The sequence below is a fragment of the Coptis chinensis genome, chromosome 8, assembly GCF_015680905.1.
Source record: "Coptis chinensis isolate HL-2020 chromosome 8, ASM1568090v1, whole genome shotgun sequence".
Lineage (NCBI taxonomy): Eukaryota > Viridiplantae > Streptophyta > Magnoliopsida > Ranunculales > Ranunculaceae > Coptis > Coptis chinensis.
The window spans coordinates 43,558,924-43,567,107 of NC_141463.1; the positions used below are offsets into that span (position 1 = coordinate 43,558,924).

At 42.9% G+C, this 8,184-nt stretch overlaps 1 long non-coding RNA gene across 1 annotated transcript; it reads right to left on the minus strand.

Annotated features, from left to right (window-relative positions):
- Positions 1 to 368: 368 nt before the first annotated feature.
- LOC147481555 (uncharacterized) lies at positions 369 to 1,618 on the minus strand. The gene is made up of 2 exons (XR_015206592.1): positions 1,414 to 1,618; positions 369 to 1,176 (listed from the first exon to the last, which is right to left on the minus strand). It is a non-coding gene; the product is annotated as an uncharacterized LOC147481555 (long non-coding RNA).
- Positions 1,619 to 8,184: the final 6,566 nt, after the last annotated feature.

The following is an 8,184-nucleotide window of genomic DNA, read 5'->3' on the forward strand; positions in this document are numbered from 1 at the left end:
AAACTCTTAGTCCACAAAATTAGACTTCTTCTGAAAATAGACTTGAGCGCGAGGTGAGCCTCGAGCAAGCACAAGTCGAGCGCGGGTCGCGCTGAAGGTACTGGAAGTCTTCCACGGCATGGGCGCGGGTCGCGCTCTGACATTTCCACGCATAATGAACTTCGTTTTCTCTCCTCATATGAGGGATAACGCCAACAAGAAGCAGGCACTAAACGAGGATAATCAAAACCCTCTACTGAGACATGGAGATGCACGTTGACCATTGTTGATAATGAGCGCCATTTCAAACATTTGTGGGATTCGGTTTTCAGAACCATGAAATCCTCATTAAACGCTGAGAAATTACTCAAATTGTATTTGCCAAGTACTGAGAGCCTGAGAGTGATTATGCATTTATCACAATGACATTAGTAACGCAAAAACTTCGTTAGCTGTCAGCCACGTTCCGAGTCTACAGCTTAAATACATATGCATAATTAAGAATGCCAATTGCAGCTCTATTCTTAATCCTCCAACGAATGATAATAAAACAATAACACTCCACAAATTTTATATTCATATACGTACAAGAATGAGAAGGATTGCTAACAAACCTTGACCTTGGGAGAATCATGGAACACCATGGACATAATTCAATTACCAAAAATCCTTACAAGAGTCGAGATGTGCACAGTACAGGATAGCAACATTGCTAAGTCCATTGCCAATTGCAAAGCCCTATTCAACGTGTAAGCTCAACTAGGAAAGTAGAGGACCAAATGATTGAATGAGGGTAGAAAACCAAACCAACACCTTAGGGTTTATGTGAATCCCCTCTTTGGTTTTGTTTCCTTGGTGAACAGGAGCATCAAAGGAAGCAACGTAGTAAGTTGATGCCTGAAGATATATTGGCTTGGAATTTTACTTGCTCTAGACAGTAGACAATAAAGTCTGACTACTTGAATCTTCTTAATATGCATGGGGGAGGTAAAATGGCATGGGGTAAGTACCTAGACTGCTAGACACTCTTTTGTTGTTCGGAAACTATTTAGTGGCAGTTTTTCCACTCAGGACAGACTAATCCAAAAGAAGATACTCACACAATCAAGCACTGAAGCTGCTGCCTTTGGTATAATAACAGGGAAAATTCGCGTCATATCCCTTGTTCTTTGATTGCCTATTCTCTAGATCGAACAGCTGAAGAAAAGAAGAGCATGGGAATTAATCCTACAGTTATGAGCTCAAAAACTAAATAGTACTATTACTTAATTGAGAAGGACAATAACGTTTTTTAGAGATTCAGAAATCATTAGAGCTATGTTAAGTGCATCAATCTACGCTATATGGAATGTAGAAACTCGAGGAAATTCAGAAACAAGCAACACACAGCTCTACAAGTTGCCAATGACACAGTCAAGAAGATGAAAGACATACCTGCAGATTGTGATAAAAGAAGCATCAGGCACACCTGAGACCAGGAGCATCATTCAAAAGTTGGGATTACAAACTGCTTTGAAGCTCAGTACCCCAATTCTCTGCAGTTAGAAAAGGCCACCAGATCAGGTGGTGATGATAAACCCAGATTGATCTTTGAAGGCAGGTAGCATTGTGAACAGCAATGCAATGGACAATGCCCTTGATACTGCCGCCACCACCACCACCACCACCCCCCCCCCCAAAAAAAGAAACTTATGGAACTGTCAAGGAGAAGTGACACCCGTGTACAAGGGCAGCTCAAGTAAGAGGTCACTATTAGTGCAGGAACTAGAAGGCATCAAAGAAGGATTTGTTGGGGATTATACCAATACCAATCGATTCCCCCCACTACACAGATAACTTGTATTTGAACACAATTCAACTCCGGACAAAATCTAAATATCAACTACAACCTATACTAACATGCCCAACTCGCTAAACAACTATTAACAACAGATAATAATGTAAAGCGGTAAAAAGCAAACCCACAACACAAAGATTTACCGTGGTTCGCCAATGATGCCTACTTCCACAAGAGCCGGTTCTTAATAAAGTGGGAAGGAAGATTACAATATCTCCTTTCAAATCTCTCACCTTACTAGATCACTCTTATCTCTTTCTGTGGTTGTATCTCCGTAGGGTTCTCTCTTTGTTTTAGTCCGGATTCCAATCCTTCGACTTGTTAGGTTAGGTTTTCCAAAACCTTGATTTTTGGTTTTATCTCCAAAAACCAAATTTCAGCGTATCTTGTAGCAAAGCCCACGAAAATTAGACTGAGCCTGATCCTTTCAATGTAATGGAGATCGAAACCCCTGGCGCTGGTCGCCTAGTCTATGGAACTGGAAGTCGCTCTATCTATCCGATCTTTGACTTGTCTTGTCGGTAATGCCGAATTAGCCGTTTACGTCGACTTTTTTCTCTCCTCATGTGAGGGATAACTCTAACAATCTCCCCTCCCGAACGGTGAGGGGGCTCCTCCATGCAATTTCCAAATCAATGGGAGGAGTGTCGCCATTCCGCAATAATACAACAAACATCAAACTTACCTTTCGGTAAGACTTTGGTCATCATATCCGACCCGTTCTTGTCGGTATGGATCTTCTCGATACACAAATGTTTGTCTTCGAAAGTACTTCTCTAATCAATGATAACGCGTGTATGTGCTTGGATCTAGAATGAAAACTTCGGATTCTTGCTCAAGTGAATGGCGCCCGACCGTCACATAGAACTACAAACCGTTTCTACTTTAGCCCTAGTTCGTCGAAGAACCTCTTCATCCATAGCAACTCTTTTGCAACACTTTCGTTACGCAATATACTTTCTTCGTAGTGGAGAGGGCAACACACTTTTTGCAACTTAGATTGCCAAGAAACCGCTCCCCTCGCAAAAGTAACCCGGATAACCGGAGGTGGACTTCATCGAAGTCAACATCACCGCCATGTCTCCATCGATTAGCCTTCAAGTAAGGGATTACTTCCACCAAAGCACAAACATGATTTGGAAGTGCCTTTGAGATATCTCAATATCCACTTAACACCTTCCCAATGTTCTTTTACCCGGTTTGATGAAAATCTGCTTACAACCCCAACGGGCGAAAGCAATATCCGGTCTAGTACACACCATGGCATACATCAAAGCGCCCATTCGCGGATGCATAAGGAATCTTTTCCATCGACTCTGCTCATGCTCACCCTTTGGACACATCTCTTTGGTCATGCGGGCCACCACCAAGCGGATAACCGGACCGGCCGGCGATCCATGTTGAATCTCTTCAACACCTTCTCCGATGTAGCTTTCTTGAAAAGCCACAACTTCCCACTCTTTTCTCATCACGGTGATCCACATCCCAAGTATCTGCTTTGCTTGACCCAAATCCTTCATCTCAAAGGACTTACTCAAGTCTTTCTTTAGCTTGGATATCTTGTTGATGTTTGGGCCAACTATCAACATATCATCCACATACAATGATAACCTGATGAAATCTCCATCCGGAAATCTCGAACAAATGCATAATGATTGGAAGCGGACTTCTTGTATCCTTGCTTCGCCATAAAGGAGTCAAACTTTATGTACCAATCTGTCTCGGTTGCTTGCTTCAACCCATACAAGCTCTTTATCGGCTTGCATACTAGGTGCTCCTTGCCTTTGACCTCAAACCCTCCTCGGTTGGTCCATGTAGACATCTTCTTCAAGGTCTCCATGAAGAAAAGCTGTCTTAACATCTAGCTGCTCCAACCTCTAGGTTCATACTTGCGGCCATACCCAATACCACCGGATAGAAGTCATCTTTACTACAGGAGAGAAAATCTCATCAAATTCAATCCCTTTTCTTTGACCGGAATCCCTTCACAACAAGGCGAGCTTTATGCCTTGGGTGAGGATTGTTCTCCTCATGCTTGACTTTGTATATCCACTTATTCTTGAGAACTTTTCTCCCCCGGGGTTTCTCAACTAACTTCATAAGTGTGATTCTTATGCAAAGAATCCATCTCATCATGCATGGCCTTCAACCACTTTTCTTTGTGCGTACCTTCAAGTGCCTCTTGATAGTACATAGGTTCTCCACCATCCGATAGTAGCACGCATTATGTGGTGGATACCGGTTGAAGCTATTCTCCCTCTGTCAGACCTCCTTGCCCCATCTGCTGGTGCCTCAGGAGGTTGCACTTCTGCTTGCTCTGGTGGTGGTTCATGCATCTCATCTGCATCTTCTATACCAATAGGTTCTATCCCATCATGAGCAATAGGATTCTCATCATGAGCTTCAAACTCATGGTTCTCTGCATTCTCAATGCCTTCTGCACGTTCCACAGTAGGAACTTCTGGTTCTGAATCAACAAGATCATTGGTGAAAGCACAGCTTCTCACCTCCTCAAAGTCTGCTATGGTTTGGTCTTCTAAGAACCACACAACATCTCGACTTCGGATTACCTTCTTGTTAATCGGATCATAGAGTTTGTAACCAAACTTTTCATCTCCATAACCCGGAAAAATGCACCGCTTGGCTTTGTCATCAAGCTTGGATCTCTCATCCTTCCCGGAATATGCACAAATGCCCTGCGCACCCAAATACCCTCAAGTATCCATAATCAACATCTCTGCCGACCATACTCTCTCGGATAATCACTATTCGGGCTTTTTGCGGCGACATGTTGATCACATGCACGGTTTGCGCGCGATTGCTTCTACCCGGTAAGCTTTCTAGGTAGCTTAGAGTGAGATAGCATGCATCTCATCCTCTCTACAATGGTACGGTTCATTCTCTCTATTCCATTCTCGTTGCGGTGTCTTGGGAACGGTGCGCTCATGGCCAGAATCCCATGACTTTGGCAATACTCTTCAAATGGCCCAATGTACTCACCCCCATTATCCGAAATAATACACTTCAACAACTTCCCGTCTCTCTTTCCACCATCTTTGTGGAATTTCTCAAACACGCCAAGTACTTCATCCTTGGTCTTGGACTATAGGCCCATATCTTTCTTGGCGATCATCATCATGAATGTCAAAAGTCACGAAACTCCCCTGGTGGGACTTCACTCTCATAGGACCACATAAGTGCGTATTGCACTAGCTCGAGGGCGGTGTCCTTTTCGTGAAACGGGAATCTTTGGAAAGACACCTGTGTTGCTTTCCTACCAAACAGTGAGTACATGTATTTAAATGTGTACCTTTAATGTGCGGCATGGCCTTTTGCTTAGCAAGAACTTCCATCCCTTTTATGCCCATGTGACCGCGGTCTCTTGTGCCCGCGATTCGGATGAAGCTTCTTCTTACGCGCGTTAAACTTACGCTTTACACAAACTAGCACGTGTTTTGTAAAGAGAGCAAGTTTTTCTTTCCTCCTCGGCTGCTTCTGATGGAACCTCTTTCGGTTTCCATACCCCGTTACCAAAACGAGTTTACAAAGCCATCGTCATCTAATTTCCCAACCGAAATTAGGCTTAACCGTATGTCGGGGACATGTCTTATCCTCCTTGAGTGTCAAGGTGTAGCCGACATTGGTTTCTACATGAACATCTCCAATGCCTATAATCTTCGAGACTCCATCATTACCCATCCTTACTTCACCATATTCACCACGGTTGTAGGTAGTGAAGAATCCCCTCATGGCGTGTGGCGTGATAGGATGCTCCTGTATCTATCACCCACTCGTATCGACATGAGGTACTAAGACGGCCACACACCAATCGACCTGATTCCCACTAGGTCGCGTCGACTAGTGCGGTAGTATCTCACTGTGTTTTCGTTCCTCGCACCATGTCTTCATGTACACGGTTATTCTTCTCATCCCTCTTCGATTCTTCGCACTCATATCTGAAGTGGCCTTTTGTGGCACAATAGTAACATTGCCTCTCTACCTTAGGAGTTCTAGCTTCACCCCTAGATTTATACGTCATCACCTCTCTAGAACGAGATGGTTTTCTGTTTTGACCTCTCCCCGTTTCTCGTGAAAAGGATCTCGAGAAAGTGAGAAGAGCGCTTCTTGCACTCCTTCTAGTCTCCTCATTCAACAAAGACGTGGTAGCCATCTCCATGGTAACAATTCCATCCCCGGGCCGCTCCATGTAGAGAAACCGCTAATGTCTCCCAACTTTTCGGGTAGAGCCCTAATAGAAACAAAGCCTCAACTTCGTCTCCCAAATTGATCTTCATCAAATGCATCGATTGATGATATTACGTACTTTATTAAGATGCTCGGGACATTGAAGAACCTTCTTGGTACCGGTTCCGCGCAAACTTCTTAACGACTAGCACTTTGTTTCCACCCGACTTCCTCTCATAAAGGTCTTGAGTTTCTTCCATAGACCGGCGTCAGTAGTCTTCGGGCCACATGGTGAAAGACACCGTCGTCAATCCATCCGTCGAATGTATCCAATCGCTTTTACGTCAAGCTTTTTCCACTCGGCCTCATCGGGCCTTTTTCGGTTTTACTCCTCATTCTCAATGGGAAGTGCCAAGTCCTTGCATTATAGCAAGTCTTCCATCTTGGCTTTCCAGATGGTGTAGTTCTTCCTATTCAGACTCATCATACGAGTGTTCACGGAATGGTCCATCTCTACAAGTTATTTAACCTCAAATCTTCTCTCAGGAATTTTGTCAAACACCTTCTGACCAAGATTCGGATAACACCCTAGGCTATTCTAACCAAGGCTCTGATACCACTTGTTGGGGATTATACCAATACCAATCGATTCCCCCACTACACAGATAACTTGTATTTGAACACAATTCAACTCCGGACAAAATCTAAATATCAACTACAACCTATACTAACATGCCCAACTCATTTAAACAACTATTAACAATGATAATAATGTAAAGCGGTAAAAGCAAACCACAACACAAAGATTTACCGTGGTTCGCCAATGATGCCTACTTCCACAAGAGCCGGTTCTTAATAAAGTGGGAAGGAAGATTACAATCTCTCCTTTCGATCTCTCACCTTACTAGATCACTCTTATTTCTTTCTGACGGGTTGTATCTCTCAGAAAGGTTCTCTCTCTTTGTTTTAGTCCGGATTCCAATCCTTCCGACTTGTTAGGTTAGGTTTTCCAAAACCTTGATTTTTGGTTTTTATCTCCAAAACCAAATTTCGTATCTTGTAGCAAAGCCCACGAAAAAATTAGACCTGGTACGAAGCGCTCAATGTCTTGGAGATCGAGCCCCCTCTATGAAGCTGGTCGCCTAGTCTCATGGAACTGGCGAGCGCCGAAGTCGCCTATCTGAAAGTCTTGGCGCTCGACTTGTGCAATGCCGAATTAAGCCCGTTTTCATCGGCTCTGTTTTCTCTCCTCATGTGAGGGATAACTCCAACAGGATTAACCAGCCAGAATGCTGAATGTAACACAAGTAGCTCTTAATTCAGACTCTTTGAGAGCAGCTAGCATTGTGAACAGCAATGGACAATGCCCTTGATACTGCCGCCACCACCACCACCCCCCCCCAAAAAAAAAGAAATTCTTGGTGTAGTAGTGGAGCAAGATGCAAATCGTCAGCCTAGGCCCTACCGCCCTAGTAATTTCATTTGAAAAAAGAAACACTAAAATTTCTAAACATTCCATTCCCCATATCCAAGTTGTATATCAGCTCCTTAATGGTCAGAATAACGTGCTGAGAATGAATGTTCAACTATTTCAAGTATTTCCAAACATACTACAAAATATCAGAATATGGGTGTTTATAGGTATTCAATTTCTTGATATGTATCCTAGATATATCCCTCTCTTTAGGGATATTTTATATTGTTTGATACTTTGAGATGTAAATAATCGTGGATATTGCCGCACAAAAATAGTCTAATGTGGTCGACAGGAAAAAAAATGGGCCAAGGAAACAGAAGTAGCTAGGGAAAACAACATTTTAAAATGGAAAATGACAAAACAGAACAGGGTTACTGCAGTAAACGAGGATGTTAATACATCAGATGTCTTGAAGTGGCATATATGTCAGCAGCTCAAGCTTTCTGTTGAGGAGATGATACATATACAGCAGTCATTGCAAGAGATACAAGGTATAATTTCTCCGTTGTTGAGGATTGCTGGAAGAAGATGAATGTAATAGATTATCAATATCTATTAGGTACACTTTTTGTATCTAATCATTCAGATTTTGCTTTACTTCAGACTAGACGGTTTGTCAGATTGTTTTGATAGTTCTGTTATAATTATGTTTTTGTCTTTCATGTACTTGATCTAACTTGCAAGGAATATCTTAAAAGTCCTTATG